Here is a 14292-nt window from a genome sequence, read left to right as displayed (position 1 = left end):
CGCTAATATATAACTGAGAGATAATGATTACACGATATTTTGCTCGATTAGACGTCTTTAGCCAGGCAGAGTGTAATATTTTTCGTTAACTTATGGGAATAGGAAGATCGTGAAAGGGGGTATAGCTCAGTCGTAGAGCATTCGACTGCAGATCGAGAGGTCCCCGGTTCAATCCCGGGTGCCCCCTTCATTTTTCAGTATCTCGAAAAAACAAAAGACGATTGTCGCGGTGAGTTGCAAATACATGTTTGAGATGCACTCCGCACGCCATACCGAAGGCTTTGGAGCAACATTTCAATGGGAGGATCGCAGCCAAGGGTCTTGCAGGTCATCGTCCTGCCGCCATGAGGTCCTACTGTACGAAATCCACTTGCTTGGGGGAAGAATCTTGTACACTGAATTTTATAGAATATGGTGATAGGCAAAAGTTTTCATGTACTGCTGCACGGAGAAACAAAAATTGGAGGAGCTGGGATTTGAACCCAGGACTTTCTGCATGCGTAGCAGACACTCTACCACTGAGTTACACCCCCGCCAGAGCAAGTACATCTGGGACGAGTCTCTCCTGGATACTACTGTCATTATTTCTTAGGTTTGAACGGTACAGTAAGTTTTCGAGGAACCTATTCATGACAAGACCTAAGCTGCGTCGACTCCGTGGCGCAACGGTAGCGCGTCTGACTCCAGATCAGAAGGTTGCGTGTTCAAATCACGTCTTGGTCGCAATGAAATTTTCGTTTACGAAAGCCATAGGCGAGTATGTCAGTTTAATCAGATACCAAACGATTACAGAGAACGGACGAACAGAACTTGCTTGAAAAAAGCTACTAGTGCAATTTTCGCATTCTGACATTAAGGTGAAGGCGCCGACTCGCACTTTCTCCAGGCGCGAGGTGTCTAGTATTTTTGATATTTATATCGTTTAACGCTAATATATAACTGAGAGATAATGATTACACGATATTTTGCTCGATTAGACGTCTTTAGCCAGGCAGAGTGTAATATTTTTCGTTAAGTTATGGGAATAGGAAGATCGTGAAAGGGGGTATAGCTCAGTCGTAGAGCATTCGACTGCAGATTGAGAGGTCCCCGGTTCAATCCCGGGTGCCCCCTTAATTTTTCAGTATCTCGAAAAAACAAAAGACGATTGTCGCGGTGAGTTGCAAATACATGTTTGAGATGCACTCCGCACGCCATACCGAAGGCTTTGGAGAAACATTTCAATGGGAGGATCGCAGCCAAGGGTCTTGCAGGTCATCGTCCTCCCGCCATGAGGTCGAACTGTACGAAATCCACTTGCTTGGGGGAAGAATCTTGTACACTGAATTTTATAGAATATGGTGATAGGCAAAAGTTTTCATGTACTGCTGCACGGAGAAACAAAAATTGGAGGAGCTGGGATTTGAACCCAGGACTTTCTGCATGCGAAGCAGACACTCTACCACTGAGCTACACCCCCGCCAGAGCAAGTACATCTGGGACGAGTCTCTCCTGGATACTACTGTCATTATTTCTTAGGTTTGAACGGTACAGTAAGTTTTCGAGGAACCTATTCATGACAAGACCTAAGCAGCGTCGACTCCGTGGCGCAACGGTAGCGCGTCTGACTCCAGATCAGAAGGTTGCGTGTTCAAATCACGTCGGGGTCGCAATGAAATTTTCGTTTACGAAAGCCATAGGCGAGTATGTCAGTTTAATCAGATACCAAACGATTACAGAGAACGGACGAACAGAACTTGCTTGAAAAAAGCTACTAGTGCAATTTTCGCATTCTGACATTAAGGTGAAGGCGCCGACTCGCACTTTCTCCAGGCACGATGTGTCTAGTATTTTTGATATTTATATCGTTTAACGCTAATATATAATTGAGAGATAATGATTACACGATATTTTGCTCGATTAGACGTCTTTAGCCAGGCAGAGTGTAATATTTTTCGTTAAGTTATGGGAATAGGAAGATGGTGAAAGGGGGTATAGCTCAGTCGTAGAGCATTCGACTGCAGATCGAGAGGTCCCCGGTTCAATCCCGGGTGCCCCCTTCATTTTTCAGTATCTCGAAAAAACAAAAGACGATTGTCGCGGTGAGTTGCAAATACATGTTTGAGATGCACTCCGCACGCCATACCGAAGGCTTTGGAGCAACATTTCAATGGGAGGATCGCAGCCAAGGGTCTTGCAGGTCATCGTCCTGCCGCCATGAGGTCGAACTGTACGAATTCCACTTGCTTGGGGGAAGAATCTCGTACACTGAATTTTATAGAATATGGTGATAGGCAAAAGTTTTCATGTACTGCTGCACGGAGAAACAAAAATTGGAGGAGCTGGGATTTGAACCCAGGACTTTCTGCATGCGAAGCAGACACTCTACCACTGAGTTACACACCCGCCAGAGCAAGTACATCTGGGACGAGTCTCTCCTGGATACTACTGTCATTATTTCTTAGGTTTGAACGGTACAGTAAGTTTTCGAGGAACCTATTCATGACAAGACCTAAGCAGCGTCGACTCCGTGGCGCAACGGTAGCGCGTCTGACTCCAGATCAGAAGGTTGCGTGTTCAAATCACGTCGGGGTCACAATGAAATTTTCGTTTACGAAAGCCATAGGCGAGTATGTCAGTTTAATCAGATACCAAACGATTACAGAGAACGGACGAACAGAACTTGCTTGAAAAAAGCTACTAGTGCAATTTTCGCATTCTGACATTAAGGTGAAGGCGCCGACTCGCACTTTCTCCAGGCGCGAGGTGTCTAGTATTTTTGATATTTATATCGTTTAACGCTAATATATAACTGAGAGATAATGATTACACGATATTTTGCTCGATTAGACGTCTTTAGCCAGGCAGAGTGTAATATTTTTCGTTAAGTTATGGGAATAGGAAGATCGTGAAAGGGGGTATAGCTCAGTCGAAGTCGTGCCTGAGACACCGTGCTGATCGGACGTATTGAGTGCTCCGCTCCGACACGTGTTTACAAGTCGTGATTACTACTAAACTTTCTCTTTGCCCGTGAGGTGTTCTGATTTAGAGTATATTGATCTCGAGTTTGATTTTCGTTCTTGTGTTATTCTAGCGGTTCCACCGCTAGCTATATTTTGCAATGTCCAGGTTATTTCCGCGCAAGTGTACACTCCGTTTTGAGTTCGACAAGTCTACCCGTTATGTGCAGCCTAGTTCCTTAGAAATACATGATTGGATTGTGGATGTTATTGGCATTACCTCTGATCAAGTGCACACAGCCTATTATGATACCGAGCAATATTGCTTCTTTGTAAAATTACTGAATCCTGTGTTACTGGACAAGATAATGGCGAAACACGGAGGGAGAGCTGTTTTTCGACACCGGGACGAATCTGTAAGTACTGTGATCATTTCTAATGCCGATGTCGAGTATACCAATGTGCGTATCTTTAACTTACCGCCTGAAGTAGACAATTGTTATCTGAAAGAGATTCTGTCCAAATTCGGGGATATCAAGCAGATTCGAAACGAACGGTGGTCGAACCAGCACAGGTTACAATGTTATAGTGGCGTCCGATCTGTGGAAATGCATATCAAGCAGAATATACCCTCTCATATAACCGTTTGTGACTATAGGGCTCATGTTACTTACAGTGGCCAAACTCCCACGTGCCATATCTGTAACGAGAGTGGTCACTTGCGTCAGGACTGTCCCAGGCGAATGTTTGTGCTAAAGAATTCGCTGCAGCAGCGTAAAAGGCTTACGTTGGCTGATGTAGTGGCGGATCAACCTATGTTCGAGCGTGAGGTCCCTAGTTCTGAAGCACCTTCGGAAGAGCTACATGAAATTCGCCCTGATGAGTTTCCGGTTCTGGTTAGGAGAGATAATGGTACTAAGCCACCGGCGAAAGTCGATGCCACGACTAATAAGAGGCGTCGGACTTGTGACAGCCGTGACTCTGATGATGACACCTTCAGTGCGCAAGAGACCGCGGAACCGGACGTGCGGGGAACCGCTTCGGACGCAAAAGTTCTACCCGGTGCGGCGATTGTGGACGATTCTTCTACCGCAATTTCAAGCGCCGATACTTCCGTAGATGCCGTTCAGTTACCACAGGCTGATGTCTCAGAACTTCCGCAACAACACACTCAGGAAGGTCAACAAGTAGGTGTGGCTCCCGTGTCTGCTGGAAGTACACACGTCGAGGCTCGCCGTGATGGTATACAAACAATATCTCCAGGCACGGACGGTACACAACACGTGGCGGCCGCTCCGGCCCTGGCCTCAGAACAACATGAATGTCAACAACTCCGCGACGGTATACACACACAGCAGCCCGGGACTGTCATTGACAACAAACAGCTTCGGGCGGCGAGTATTGCCAAACAAGCTGATAGTGAAAGTGGTGGCTCAGCTGATCGCTCGCCAGAGGTTTCGGCGCACCCGCTCCCGGCGCAAGATGTGTCAAGAGAGAAGCTTGACGTCACCCACGACCCTCCCACGCCTCCGGCTGCAGCGGTGCTGCACAGTGTCCGTCACAGGATCCGATTACCACCCAATGTTAATGCTGTCCGGAAAAAGAGTAAAAGCAAAGACGCAAGAGAACCCCTCAGTGACGTTCCAGACACGAATTCCGCGGCCGCTACTAAAATGGAATGGCATGAAGATGTGGACAATTAAAGGCAGTTGATCCCTCCTCCTCTCAGACGTCCTGTTATTATGTCACAGGCCTATACGATCACGACCCTCAATATTAATAAAATCAGATCGGAAGTGAAACTGAACGCATTAAAACAATACCTATATGAGTCAGGAACTGACATAGCACTTTTGCAGGAGGTGTCCATGCCACAATTTACTCTTCCTGGGTTTGTCGGCATCACGAATTTTTCCCCGGAAACGACCGTGGGGACCGCAATCTTAATTAGAGAAGGGATTCCAGTTACTGAGATTGACAAATTGGAATCGGGTAGAGGGGTGGGGATCACCGTTTTCGGCGTCACCATCATCAATTTGTACGCACCTTCCGGTACTACCTATAGAGCAGACCGAGCTACTTTTTTTCAGGAACATATACTCTATTTATTTAGGAAAAATCCCCGACGCCTTATCATTGGTGGTGATTTTAATTGTGTCTTATCCCGGAAAGATCAGTCCCCAAATTTTAATTATTCGCCTGCATTAAAGCGCTTCGTGACCGACTTAAAACTTAAAGATGTGTGGGAAATTCGGTACCCGACATTGGTACGCTTCACTCACATCGTCGCGAATTCCTGTAGCAGAATCGACAGGATTTATGTTTCCGACGTTTTCGAGAATGATTTATTAAAAGTAGAGACGATCCCCTCCAGTTTCTCCGATCACAGTGGTGTCATCGCGTGCCTGAAATTACTTCCACAACCCACACGATGGTATAGACATCAATGGAACCTGAATGTGTCATTGTTAACGGATGTTGAGCTAGAGGAGGGGGTGCGTCGAGCTTGGGAGCAGTGCTTGCGCGCTACTAACAAGTTTCGTAGCACTATCGAGTGGTGGACTCTGCAGGCAAAGCCGAAACTGCGAAATGTCATCATGTACTTCGGAATTGAAAGGGCGGCGGAGATCAAAAAGACGATGGAATTTTATTACACAATCTTACGGGACCTGTACGATCGTGCAGACGCGACGACCACCAGAATCGCCGACATTCGGAAAATAAAGGCAAAATTAATCAGTCTGAAGAGGATGCAACTGGACGGCCTTAAGATAAAATCTAAAGTGACGTCGGTTCGAGATGATGAAGCAGCCGCTCTGTACCACCTCGTCAAACATACACGGAACAGGAGGCGGACTTTTATTGACGCCCTAAAACTTGAGGATGGAACAACGGTTGACACTCAGCGAGAGATTGTCAAAGCTCTGCACGACTATTTTGTCAACACCTACGCATCAGCGGCTCTCCACGACGACTGCTATGATGGACTGTTTAGTGCCATTTCATCTACCGTAACTAGGGAAGAAACTGACTCTATTTCGTTAGCCTTCAGTAATAAAGATGTATTGGAGGTCGTCTGCAGTTCGCCGATTCGGAAATCCCCTGGCCCTGATGGCTTACCTGTTGAATTTTACAGGCACTATTGGCACATTATCGGGGACAAAATTACTCAAGTCGTGAACGAAGTCTTGCAAGGAACGTCTGTCCCACCCGTCTTTAAGGAATGTAAAATTGTGCTTCTCCCTAAAAACAGAGGTACTAAAACTATCACCAATTTCCGCCCAATCTCGTTGTTAAACTCTGATTATAAGATCGTGGCTCGCGCAATTAACATGAGACTCATGCCACTCACTGCTAAAATCATTGGCCAACAGCAGACATGTGCCTTCAGGAGAACAATTCTGCAAACGGCTGCTTTTTACAGAGACGTCATTGCGTTAACGAACGCTGGTAACATGAAATGTGGGCTGATCTTTCTTGATTTCTTTAAAGCTTTTGATCTCGTAAATCACGCGTACCTCCTCGAGACTATGCAAAGATTGGGTTTCTCTCAGAACACGATTGCCATGATTCAGAACGTGGCCATGGGAATCACTGCCAAACTTTCTGTCAACTCACAACTGACGCGACCAATACAAATCAACAGAGGGGTTCCACAAGGGAGCCCCTTGTCCATGTTGCTTTTTGTACTCTCCCTTGAACCTCTGTTACAACAGTTGCAGACGAAACTCACTGGGATTACGATTTCTGGGGTAAAAAGTGTAATCGGAGCTTATGCCGACGATGTGGGTGTGGTGATTCGCAATGTAGCTGATGTCACCATATTAGCGGCTGAACTTCGGAACTACTGTTTGGCGTCAGGGGCGCAGTTAAATGAACAAAAAACCAAATTTCTGAACCTCTGTGGCCTCCAGCATTTACGGGTTGATTATGCTACAACAGTCAGAGTACACAAGGCTCTGGGGATCGTGTTGACGGCCTCCTCTCTAAAGATGATAGCGGCTAACTGGCGGGATGTTGCACGTAAAATACATGGTGCCCTGATTGATAATTACCATCGCAGCCTCAACCAATTTGATCGCATTCAACTTATCAACGCCTGTATTTTATCAAAAGCCTACTACATGGCGCAGCTTCTGCCGCTCCCTGCAGTAATTGCTCGAAATATTATGTCGAAGATAACAAATTTTATTTGGCACGGGGAAATTTTTCGAGTATCTGCCACAACTGCAACACTCCACCCCCTAAACGGAGGGATGGGCTTAGTCGACATCAAGAAAAAGGCAGCAGCTCTCTATGTCACACGGACGGTTTCTATCATTAACAATTACCCTTCGGGCATTACGGCGCAATTATTCACTGCCGTCAGGCCGCCAAGTCTTGACCCCCCGCTGAACATTCAGACCATCAGTTACAAGCTGAAATACATCCGAGATTATTACCTTGCACGCAGCTACATCAGTCAAGAGCTCTTAAATTCTCGACATTTAGCGGCTCCAGCAATATTGGCATACTGGCGACAACACGAAGGACCGAATCCAATTGTTACGAAGTACAGTGGCATCAACTGGGATATAGTATGGCGTAATGTCAGTTCCAGTGTCCTTACTTCCGCCGCTCGAACTGCATGGTACAAAGCAATCAATGATGTGATTAGCACCAATGAGAGGCTACATAAAATCGGACTCAGTGGTACACCTCTCTGCCATAGCTGTCAACTGGTGGATACCGTTATGCACCGTTATACCTGCGGAGAACGTGCACGGAATTGGGGCTGGCTGAGAGAAAAAATAGCCCTTATTACCAGGACTACAACCACCAACATACCTTCAACTATGTTGTCTCGACCCGACGTGCGATATTATCCGCCGGCGAAAAATAACGTCGTTATGTGGTAGTTGGGCAACTATTCCATTTATGTTTTTAATAAACTTGGTGGCGACGATCACTTGGAATTCAAGATGATTATGGACACTGAATTCGCGAAAACCCTCAGATATCCTAATCATGGCAACCTTTTCGGCAATATGCTTAAAATAATATTTAATAGAATGGGTATAGGGTAAGATATGTGAGTCTAAGGGGGTGGGCCCGGGCCGCGGGACACCAGTAGTGCCGCGAAGAGGCCCCACTGCTTCTGTCTCTCGTGTACTGGTTCCCACCCCCCCCCCCCTCTTCGTAGACTCCACTCCAGTACACTGGAAACTGAGGATATTTCTTGTGTTAGTAACGGAGCCATTTTTTTTCCTAATTTTCTCCAGAAGTAACGACACACAGCAAAGAAGTGTGTTGTAATTGTTGATTTCCATTTCCTTTATTATTGTAAATGCCGGCTCCAGAAAAAAAAAAAAAAAAAAAAGTCGTAGAGCATTCGACTGCAGATCGAGAGGTCCCCGGTTCAATCCCGGGTGCCCCCTTCATTTTTCAGTATCTCGAAAAAACAAAAGACGATTGTCGCGGTGAGTTGCAAATACATGTTTGAGATGCACTCCGCACGCCATACCGAAGGCTTTGGAGCAACATTTCAATGGGAGGATCGCAGCCAAGGGTCTTGCAGGTCATCGTCCTGCCGCCATGAGGTCGAACTGTACGAAATCCACTTGCTTGGGGGAAGAATCTTGTACACTGAATTTTATAGAATATGGTGATAGGCAAAAGTTTTCATGTACTGCTGCACGGAGAAACAAAAATTGGAGGAGCTGGGATTTGAACCCAGGACTTTCTGCATGCGAAGCAGACACTCTACCACTGAGTTACACCCCCGCCAGAGCAAGTACATCTGGGACGAGTCTCTCCTGGATACTACTGTCATTATTTCTTAGGTTTGAACGGTACAGTAAGTTTTCGAGGAACCTATTCATGACAAGACCTAAGCAGCGTCGACTCCGTGGCGCAACGGTAGCGCGTCTGACTCCAGATCAGAAGGTTGCGTGTTCAAATCACGTCTGGGTCACAATGAAATTTTCGTTTACGAAAGCCATAGGCGAGTATGTCAGTTTAATCAGATACCAAACGATTACAGAGAACGGACGAACAGAACTTGCTTGAAAAAAGCTACTAGTGCAATTTTCGCATTCTGACATTAAGGTGAAGGCGCCGACTCACACTTTCTCCAGGCGCGAGGTGTCTAGTATTTTTGATATTTATATCGTTTAACGCTAATATATAACTGAGAGATAATGATTACACGATATTTTGCTCGATTAGACGTCTTTAGCCAGGCAGAGTGTAATATTTTTCGTTAAGTTATGGGAATAGGAAGATCGTGAAATGGGGTATAGCTCAGTCGTAGAGCATTCGACTGCAGATCGAGAGGTCCCCGGTTCAATCCCGGGTGCCCCCTTCATTTTTCAGTATCTCGAAAAAACAAAAGACGATTGTCGCGGTGAGTTGCAAATACATGTTTGAGATGCACTCCGCACGCCATACCGAAGGCTTTGGAGCAACATTTCAATGGGAGGATCGCAGCCAAGGGTCTTGCAGGTCATCGTCCTGCCGCCATGAGGTCGAACTGTACGAAATCCACTTGCTTGGGGGAAGAATCTTGTACACTGAATTTTATAGAATATGGTGATAGGCAAAAGTTTTCATGTACTGCTGCACGGAGAAACAAAAATTGGAGGAGCTGGGATTTGAACCCAGGACTTTCTGCATGCGAAGCAGACACTCTACCACCGAGTTACACCCCCGCCAGAGCAAGTACATCTGGGACGAGTCTCTCCTGGATACTACTGTCATTATTTCTTAGGTTTGAACGGTACAGTAAGTTTTCGAGGAACCTATTCATGACAAGACCTAAGCAGCGTCGACTCCGTGGCGCAACGGTAGCGCGTCTGACTCCAGATCAGAAGGTTGCGTGTTCAAATCACGTCTGGGTCACAATGAAATTTTCGTTTACGAAAGCCATAGGCGAGTATGTCAGTTTAATCAGATACCAAACGATTACAGAGAACGGACGAACAGAACTTGCTTGAAAAAAGCTACTAGTGCAATTTTCGCATTCTGACATTAAGGTGAAGGCGCCGACTCACACTTTCTCCAGGCGCGAGGTGTCTAGTATTTTTGATATTTATATCGTTTAACGCTAATATATAACTGAGAGATAATGATTACACGATATTTTGCTCGATTAGACGTCTTTAGCCAGGCAGAGTGTAATATTTTTCGTTAAGTTATGGGAATGGGAAGATCGTGAAATGGGGTATAGCTCAGTCGTAGAGCATTCGACTGCAGATCGAGAGGTCCGCGGTTCAATCCCGGGTGCCCCCTTCATTTTTCAGTATCTCGAAAAAACAAAAGACGATTGTCGCGGTGAGTTGCAAATACATGTTTGAGATGCACTCCGCACGCCATACCGAAGGCTTTGGAGCAACATTTCAATGGGAGGATCGCAGCCAAGGGTCTTGCAGGTCATCGTCCTGCCGCCATGAGGTCGAACTGTACGAAATCCACTTGCTTGGGGGAAGAATCTTGTACACTGAATTTTATAGAATATGGTGATAGGCAAAAGTTTTCATGTACTGCTGCACGGAGAAACAAAAATTGGAGGAGCTGGGATTTGAACCCAGGACTTTCTGCATGCGAAGCAGACACTCTACCACTGAGTTACACCCCCGCCAGAGCAAGTACATCTGGGACGAGTCTCTCCTGGATACTACTGTCATTATTTCTTAGGTTTGAACGGTACAGTAAGTTTTCGAGGAACCTATTCATGACAAGACCTAAGCAGCGTCGACTCCGTGGCGCAACGGTAGCGCGTCTGACTCCAGATCAGAAGGTTGCGTGTTCAAATCACGTCGGGGTCGCAATGAAATTTTCGTTTACGAAAGCCATAGGCGAGTATGTCAGTTTAATCAGATACCAAACGATTACAGAGAACGGACGAACAGAACTTGCTTGAAAAAAGCTACTAGTGCAATTTTCGCATTCTGACATTAAGGTGAAGGCGCCGACTCGCACTTTCTCCAGGCGCGAGGTGTCTAGTATTTTTGATATTTATATCGTTTAACGCTAATATATAACTGAGAGATAATGATTACACGATATTTTGCTCGATTAGACGTCTTTAGCCAGGCAGAGTGTAATATTTTTCGTTAAGTTATGGGAATAGGAAGATCGTGAAAGGGGGTATAGCTCAGTCGTAGAGCATTCGACTGCAGATCGAGAGGTCCCCGGTTCAATCCCGGGTGCCCCCTTAATTTTTCAGTATCTCGAAAAAACAAAAGACGATTGTCGCGGTGAGTTGCAAATACATGTTTGAGATGCACTCCGCACGCCATACCGAAGGCTTTGGAGCAACATTTCAATGGGAGGATCGCAGCCAAGGGTCTTGCAGGTCATCGTCCTCCCGCCATGAGGTCGAACTGTACGAAATCCACTTGCTTGGGGGAAGAATCTTGTACACTGAATTTTATAGAATATGGTGATAGGCAAAAGTTTTCATGTACTGCTGCACGGAGAAACAAAAATTGGAGGAGCTGGGATTTGAACCCAGGACTTTCTGCATGCGAAGCAGACACTCTACCACTGAGTTACACCCCCGCCAGAGCAAGTACATCTGGGACGAGTCTCTCCTGGATACTACTGTTATTATTTCTTAGGTTTGAACGGTACAGTAAGTTTTCGAGGAACCTATTCATGACAAGACCTAAGCAGCGTCGACTCCTTGGCGCAACGGTAGCGCGTCTGACTCCAGATCAGAAGGTTGCGTGTTCAAATCACGTCGGGGTCACAATGAAATTTTCGTTTACGAAAGCCATAGGCGAGTATGTCAGTTTAATCAGATACCAAACGATTACAGAGAACGGACGAACAGAACTTGCTTGAAAAAAGCTACTAGTGCAATTTTCGTATTCTGACATTAAGGTGAAGGCGCCGACTCGCACTTTCTCCAGGCGCGAGGTGTCTAGTATTTTTGATATTTATATCGTTTAACGCTAATATATAACTGAGAGATAATGATTACACGATATTTTGCTCGATTAGACGTCTTTAGCCAGGCAGAGTGTAATATTTTTCGTTAAGTTATGGGAATAAGAAGATAGTGAAAGGGGGTATAGCTCAGTCGTAGAGCATTCGACTGCAGATCGAGAGGTCCCCGGTTCAATCCCGGGTGCACCCTTCATTTTTCAGTATCTCGAAAAAACAAAAGACGATTGTCGCGGTGAGTTGCAAATACATGTTTGAGATGCACTCCGCACGCCATACCGAAGGCTTTGGAGCAACATTTCAATGGGAGGATCGCAGCCAAGGGTCTTGCAGGTCATCGTCCTCCCGCCATGAGGTCGAACTGTACGAAATCCACTTGCTTGGGGGAAGAATCTTGTACACTGAATTTTATAGAATATGGTGATAGGCAAAAGTCTTCATGTACTGCTGCACGGAGAAACAAAAATTGGAGGAGCTGGGATTTGAACCCAGGACTTTCTGCATGCGAAGCAGACACTCTACCACTGAGTTACACCCCCGCCAGAGCAAGTACATCTGTGACGAGTCTCTCCTGGATACTACTGTCATTATTTCTTAGGTTTGAACGGTACAGTAAGTTTTCGAGGAACCTATTCATGACAAGACCTAAGCAGCGTCGACTCCGTGGCGCAACGGTAGCGCGTCTGACTCCAGATCAGAAGGTTGCGTGTTCAAATCACGTCGGGGTCACAATGAAATTTTCGTTTACGAAAGCCATAGGCGAGTATGTCAGTTTAATCAGATACCAAACGATTACAGAGAACGGACGAACAGAACTTGCTTGAAAAAAGCTACTAGTGCAATTTTCGCATTCTGACATTAAGGTGAAGGCGCCGACTCGCACTTTCTCCAGGCGCGAGGTGTCTAGTATTTTTGATATTTATATCGTTTAACGCTAATATATAACTGAGAGATAATGATTACACGATATTTTGCTCGATTAGACGTCTTTAGCCAGGCAGAGTGTAATATTTTTCGTTAAGTTATGGGAATAGGAAGATCGTGAAAGGGGGTATAGCTCAGTCGTAGAGCATTCGACTGCAGATCGAGAGGTCCCCGGTTCAATCCCGGGTGCCCCCTTCATTTTTCAGTATCTCGAAAAAACAAAAGACGATTGTCGCGGTTAGTTGCAAATACATGTTTGAGATGCACTCCGCACGCCATACCGAAGGCTTTGGAGCAACATTTCAATGGGAGGATTGCAGCCAAGGGTCTTGCAGGTCATCGTCCTCCCGCCATGAGGTCGAACTGTACGAAATCCACTTGCTTAGGGGAAGAATCTTGTACACTGAATTTTATAGAATATGGTGATAGGCAAAAGTTTTCATGTACTGCTGCACGGAGAAACAAAAATTGGAGGAGCTGGGATTTGAACCCAGGACTTTCTGCATGCGAAGCAGACACTCTACCACTGAGTTACACCCCCGCCAGAGCAAGTACATCTGGGACGAGTCTCTCCTGGATACTACTGTCATTATTTCTTAGGTTTGAACGGTACAGTAAGTTTTCGAGGAACCTATTCATGACAAGACCTAAGCAGCGTCGACTCCGTGGCGCAACGGTAGCGCGTCTGACTCCAGATCAGAAGGTTGCGTGTTCAAATCAAGTCGGGGTCACAATGAAATTTTCGTTTACTAAAGCCATAGGCGAGTATGTCAGTTTAATCAGATACCAAACGATTACAGAGAACGGACGAACAGAACTTGCTTGAAAAAAGCTACTAGTGCAATTTTCGCATTCTGACATTAAGGTGAAGGCGCCGACTCGCACTTTCTCCAGGCGCGAGGTGTCTAGTATTTTTGATATTTATATCGTTTAACGCTAATATATAACTGAGAGATAATGATTACACGATATTTTGCTCGATTAGACGTCTTTAGCCAGGCAGAGTGTAATATTTTTCGTTAAGTTATGGGAATAGGAAGATCGTGAAAGGGGGTATAGCTCAGTCGTAGAGCATTCGACTGCAGATCGAGAGGTCCCCGGTTCAATCCCGGGTGCCCCCTTCATTTTTCAGTATCTCGAAAAAACAAAAGACGATAGTCGCGGTGAGTTGCAAATACATGTTTGAGATGCACTCCGCACGCCATACCGAAGGCTTTGGAGCAACATTTCAATGGGAGGATCGCAGCCAAGGGTCTTGCAGGTCATCGTCCTCCCGCCATGAGGTCGAACTGTACGAAATCCACTTGCTTGGGGGAAGAATCTTGTACACTGAATTTTATAGAATATGGTGATAGGCAAAAGTTTTCATGTACTGCTGCACGGAGAAACAAAAATTGGAGGAGCTGGTATTTGAACCCAGGACTTTCTGCATGCGAAGCAGACACTCTACCACTGAGTTACACCCCCGCCAGAGCAAGTACATCTGGGACGAGTCTCTCCT

General features: G+C 45.9%; 27 non-coding genes across 27 annotated transcripts; 17 read left to right on the top strand and 10 right to left on the bottom strand.

Annotated features, from left to right (window-relative positions):
• Positions 1–115: 115 nt before the first annotated feature.
• Positions 116–187, top strand: Trnac-gca (transfer RNA cysteine (anticodon GCA)). Its single transcript has one exon. It is a non-coding gene; the product is annotated as a tRNA-Cys (tRNA).
• Positions 188–461: 274 nt separating this feature from the next.
• Trnaa-cgc (transfer RNA alanine (anticodon CGC)) lies at positions 462–533 on the bottom strand. The gene has a single exon. It is a non-coding gene; the product is annotated as a tRNA-Ala (tRNA).
• Positions 534–651: 118 nt separating this feature from the next.
• On the top strand, positions 652–723 carry Trnaw-cca (transfer RNA tryptophan (anticodon CCA)). The gene has a single exon. It is a non-coding gene; the product is annotated as a tRNA-Trp (tRNA).
• Positions 724–1041: 318 nt separating this feature from the next.
• Positions 1042–1113, top strand: Trnac-gca (transfer RNA cysteine (anticodon GCA)). Its single transcript has one exon. It is a non-coding gene; the product is annotated as a tRNA-Cys (tRNA).
• Positions 1114–1387: 274 nt separating this feature from the next.
• Positions 1388–1459, bottom strand: Trnaa-cgc (transfer RNA alanine (anticodon CGC)). Its single transcript has one exon. It is a non-coding gene; the product is annotated as a tRNA-Ala (tRNA).
• A 118-nt stretch (positions 1460–1577) lies between these two features.
• On the top strand, positions 1578–1649 carry Trnaw-cca (transfer RNA tryptophan (anticodon CCA)). Its single transcript has one exon. It is a non-coding gene; the product is annotated as a tRNA-Trp (tRNA).
• Positions 1650–1967: 318 nt separating this feature from the next.
• Trnac-gca (transfer RNA cysteine (anticodon GCA)) lies at positions 1968–2039 on the top strand. The gene has a single exon. It is a non-coding gene; the product is annotated as a tRNA-Cys (tRNA).
• Positions 2040–2313: 274 nt separating this feature from the next.
• Trnaa-cgc (transfer RNA alanine (anticodon CGC)) lies at positions 2314–2385 on the bottom strand. Its single transcript has one exon. It is a non-coding gene; the product is annotated as a tRNA-Ala (tRNA).
• Positions 2386–2503: 118 nt separating this feature from the next.
• Positions 2504–2575, top strand: Trnaw-cca (transfer RNA tryptophan (anticodon CCA)). The gene has a single exon. It is a non-coding gene; the product is annotated as a tRNA-Trp (tRNA).
• Positions 2576–8630: 6055 nt separating this feature from the next.
• On the bottom strand, positions 8631–8702 carry Trnaa-cgc (transfer RNA alanine (anticodon CGC)). Its single transcript has one exon. It is a non-coding gene; the product is annotated as a tRNA-Ala (tRNA).
• A 118-nt stretch (positions 8703–8820) lies between these two features.
• Positions 8821–8892, top strand: Trnaw-cca (transfer RNA tryptophan (anticodon CCA)). Its single transcript has one exon. It is a non-coding gene; the product is annotated as a tRNA-Trp (tRNA).
• A 318-nt stretch (positions 8893–9210) lies between these two features.
• Positions 9211–9282, top strand: Trnac-gca (transfer RNA cysteine (anticodon GCA)). Its single transcript has one exon. It is a non-coding gene; the product is annotated as a tRNA-Cys (tRNA).
• Positions 9283–9556: 274 nt separating this feature from the next.
• On the bottom strand, positions 9557–9628 carry Trnaa-cgc (transfer RNA alanine (anticodon CGC)). The gene has a single exon. It is a non-coding gene; the product is annotated as a tRNA-Ala (tRNA).
• Positions 9629–9746: 118 nt separating this feature from the next.
• Trnaw-cca (transfer RNA tryptophan (anticodon CCA)) lies at positions 9747–9818 on the top strand. Its single transcript has one exon. It is a non-coding gene; the product is annotated as a tRNA-Trp (tRNA).
• A 664-nt stretch (positions 9819–10482) lies between these two features.
• Positions 10483–10554, bottom strand: Trnaa-cgc (transfer RNA alanine (anticodon CGC)). The gene has a single exon. It is a non-coding gene; the product is annotated as a tRNA-Ala (tRNA).
• A 118-nt stretch (positions 10555–10672) lies between these two features.
• Trnaw-cca (transfer RNA tryptophan (anticodon CCA)) lies at positions 10673–10744 on the top strand. The gene has a single exon. It is a non-coding gene; the product is annotated as a tRNA-Trp (tRNA).
• A 318-nt stretch (positions 10745–11062) lies between these two features.
• Positions 11063–11134, top strand: Trnac-gca (transfer RNA cysteine (anticodon GCA)). Its single transcript has one exon. It is a non-coding gene; the product is annotated as a tRNA-Cys (tRNA).
• A 274-nt stretch (positions 11135–11408) lies between these two features.
• Positions 11409–11480, bottom strand: Trnaa-cgc (transfer RNA alanine (anticodon CGC)). Its single transcript has one exon. It is a non-coding gene; the product is annotated as a tRNA-Ala (tRNA).
• Positions 11481–11598: 118 nt separating this feature from the next.
• Positions 11599–11670, top strand: Trnaw-cca (transfer RNA tryptophan (anticodon CCA)). Its single transcript has one exon. It is a non-coding gene; the product is annotated as a tRNA-Trp (tRNA).
• Positions 11671–11988: 318 nt separating this feature from the next.
• Positions 11989–12060, top strand: Trnac-gca (transfer RNA cysteine (anticodon GCA)). The gene has a single exon. It is a non-coding gene; the product is annotated as a tRNA-Cys (tRNA).
• A 274-nt stretch (positions 12061–12334) lies between these two features.
• Trnaa-cgc (transfer RNA alanine (anticodon CGC)) lies at positions 12335–12406 on the bottom strand. Its single transcript has one exon. It is a non-coding gene; the product is annotated as a tRNA-Ala (tRNA).
• A 118-nt stretch (positions 12407–12524) lies between these two features.
• Trnaw-cca (transfer RNA tryptophan (anticodon CCA)) lies at positions 12525–12596 on the top strand. Its single transcript has one exon. It is a non-coding gene; the product is annotated as a tRNA-Trp (tRNA).
• Positions 12597–12914: 318 nt separating this feature from the next.
• On the top strand, positions 12915–12986 carry Trnac-gca (transfer RNA cysteine (anticodon GCA)). Its single transcript has one exon. It is a non-coding gene; the product is annotated as a tRNA-Cys (tRNA).
• Positions 12987–13260: 274 nt separating this feature from the next.
• On the bottom strand, positions 13261–13332 carry Trnaa-cgc (transfer RNA alanine (anticodon CGC)). The gene has a single exon. It is a non-coding gene; the product is annotated as a tRNA-Ala (tRNA).
• Positions 13333–13450: 118 nt separating this feature from the next.
• Trnaw-cca (transfer RNA tryptophan (anticodon CCA)) lies at positions 13451–13522 on the top strand. The gene has a single exon. It is a non-coding gene; the product is annotated as a tRNA-Trp (tRNA).
• Positions 13523–13840: 318 nt separating this feature from the next.
• On the top strand, positions 13841–13912 carry Trnac-gca (transfer RNA cysteine (anticodon GCA)). The gene has a single exon. It is a non-coding gene; the product is annotated as a tRNA-Cys (tRNA).
• Positions 13913–14186: 274 nt separating this feature from the next.
• Positions 14187–14258, bottom strand: Trnaa-cgc (transfer RNA alanine (anticodon CGC)). Its single transcript has one exon. It is a non-coding gene; the product is annotated as a tRNA-Ala (tRNA).
• Between the last annotated feature and the right edge of the window lie 34 nt (positions 14259–14292).

The sequence above is a fragment of the Schistocerca cancellata genome, chromosome 3 (assembly GCF_023864275.1).
Source record: "Schistocerca cancellata isolate TAMUIC-IGC-003103 chromosome 3, iqSchCanc2.1, whole genome shotgun sequence".
In the NCBI taxonomy this organism is placed as follows: Eukaryota; Metazoa; Arthropoda; class Insecta; order Orthoptera; family Acrididae; genus Schistocerca; species Schistocerca cancellata.
This window is presented reverse-complemented; position numbering and strand designations above follow the sequence as displayed.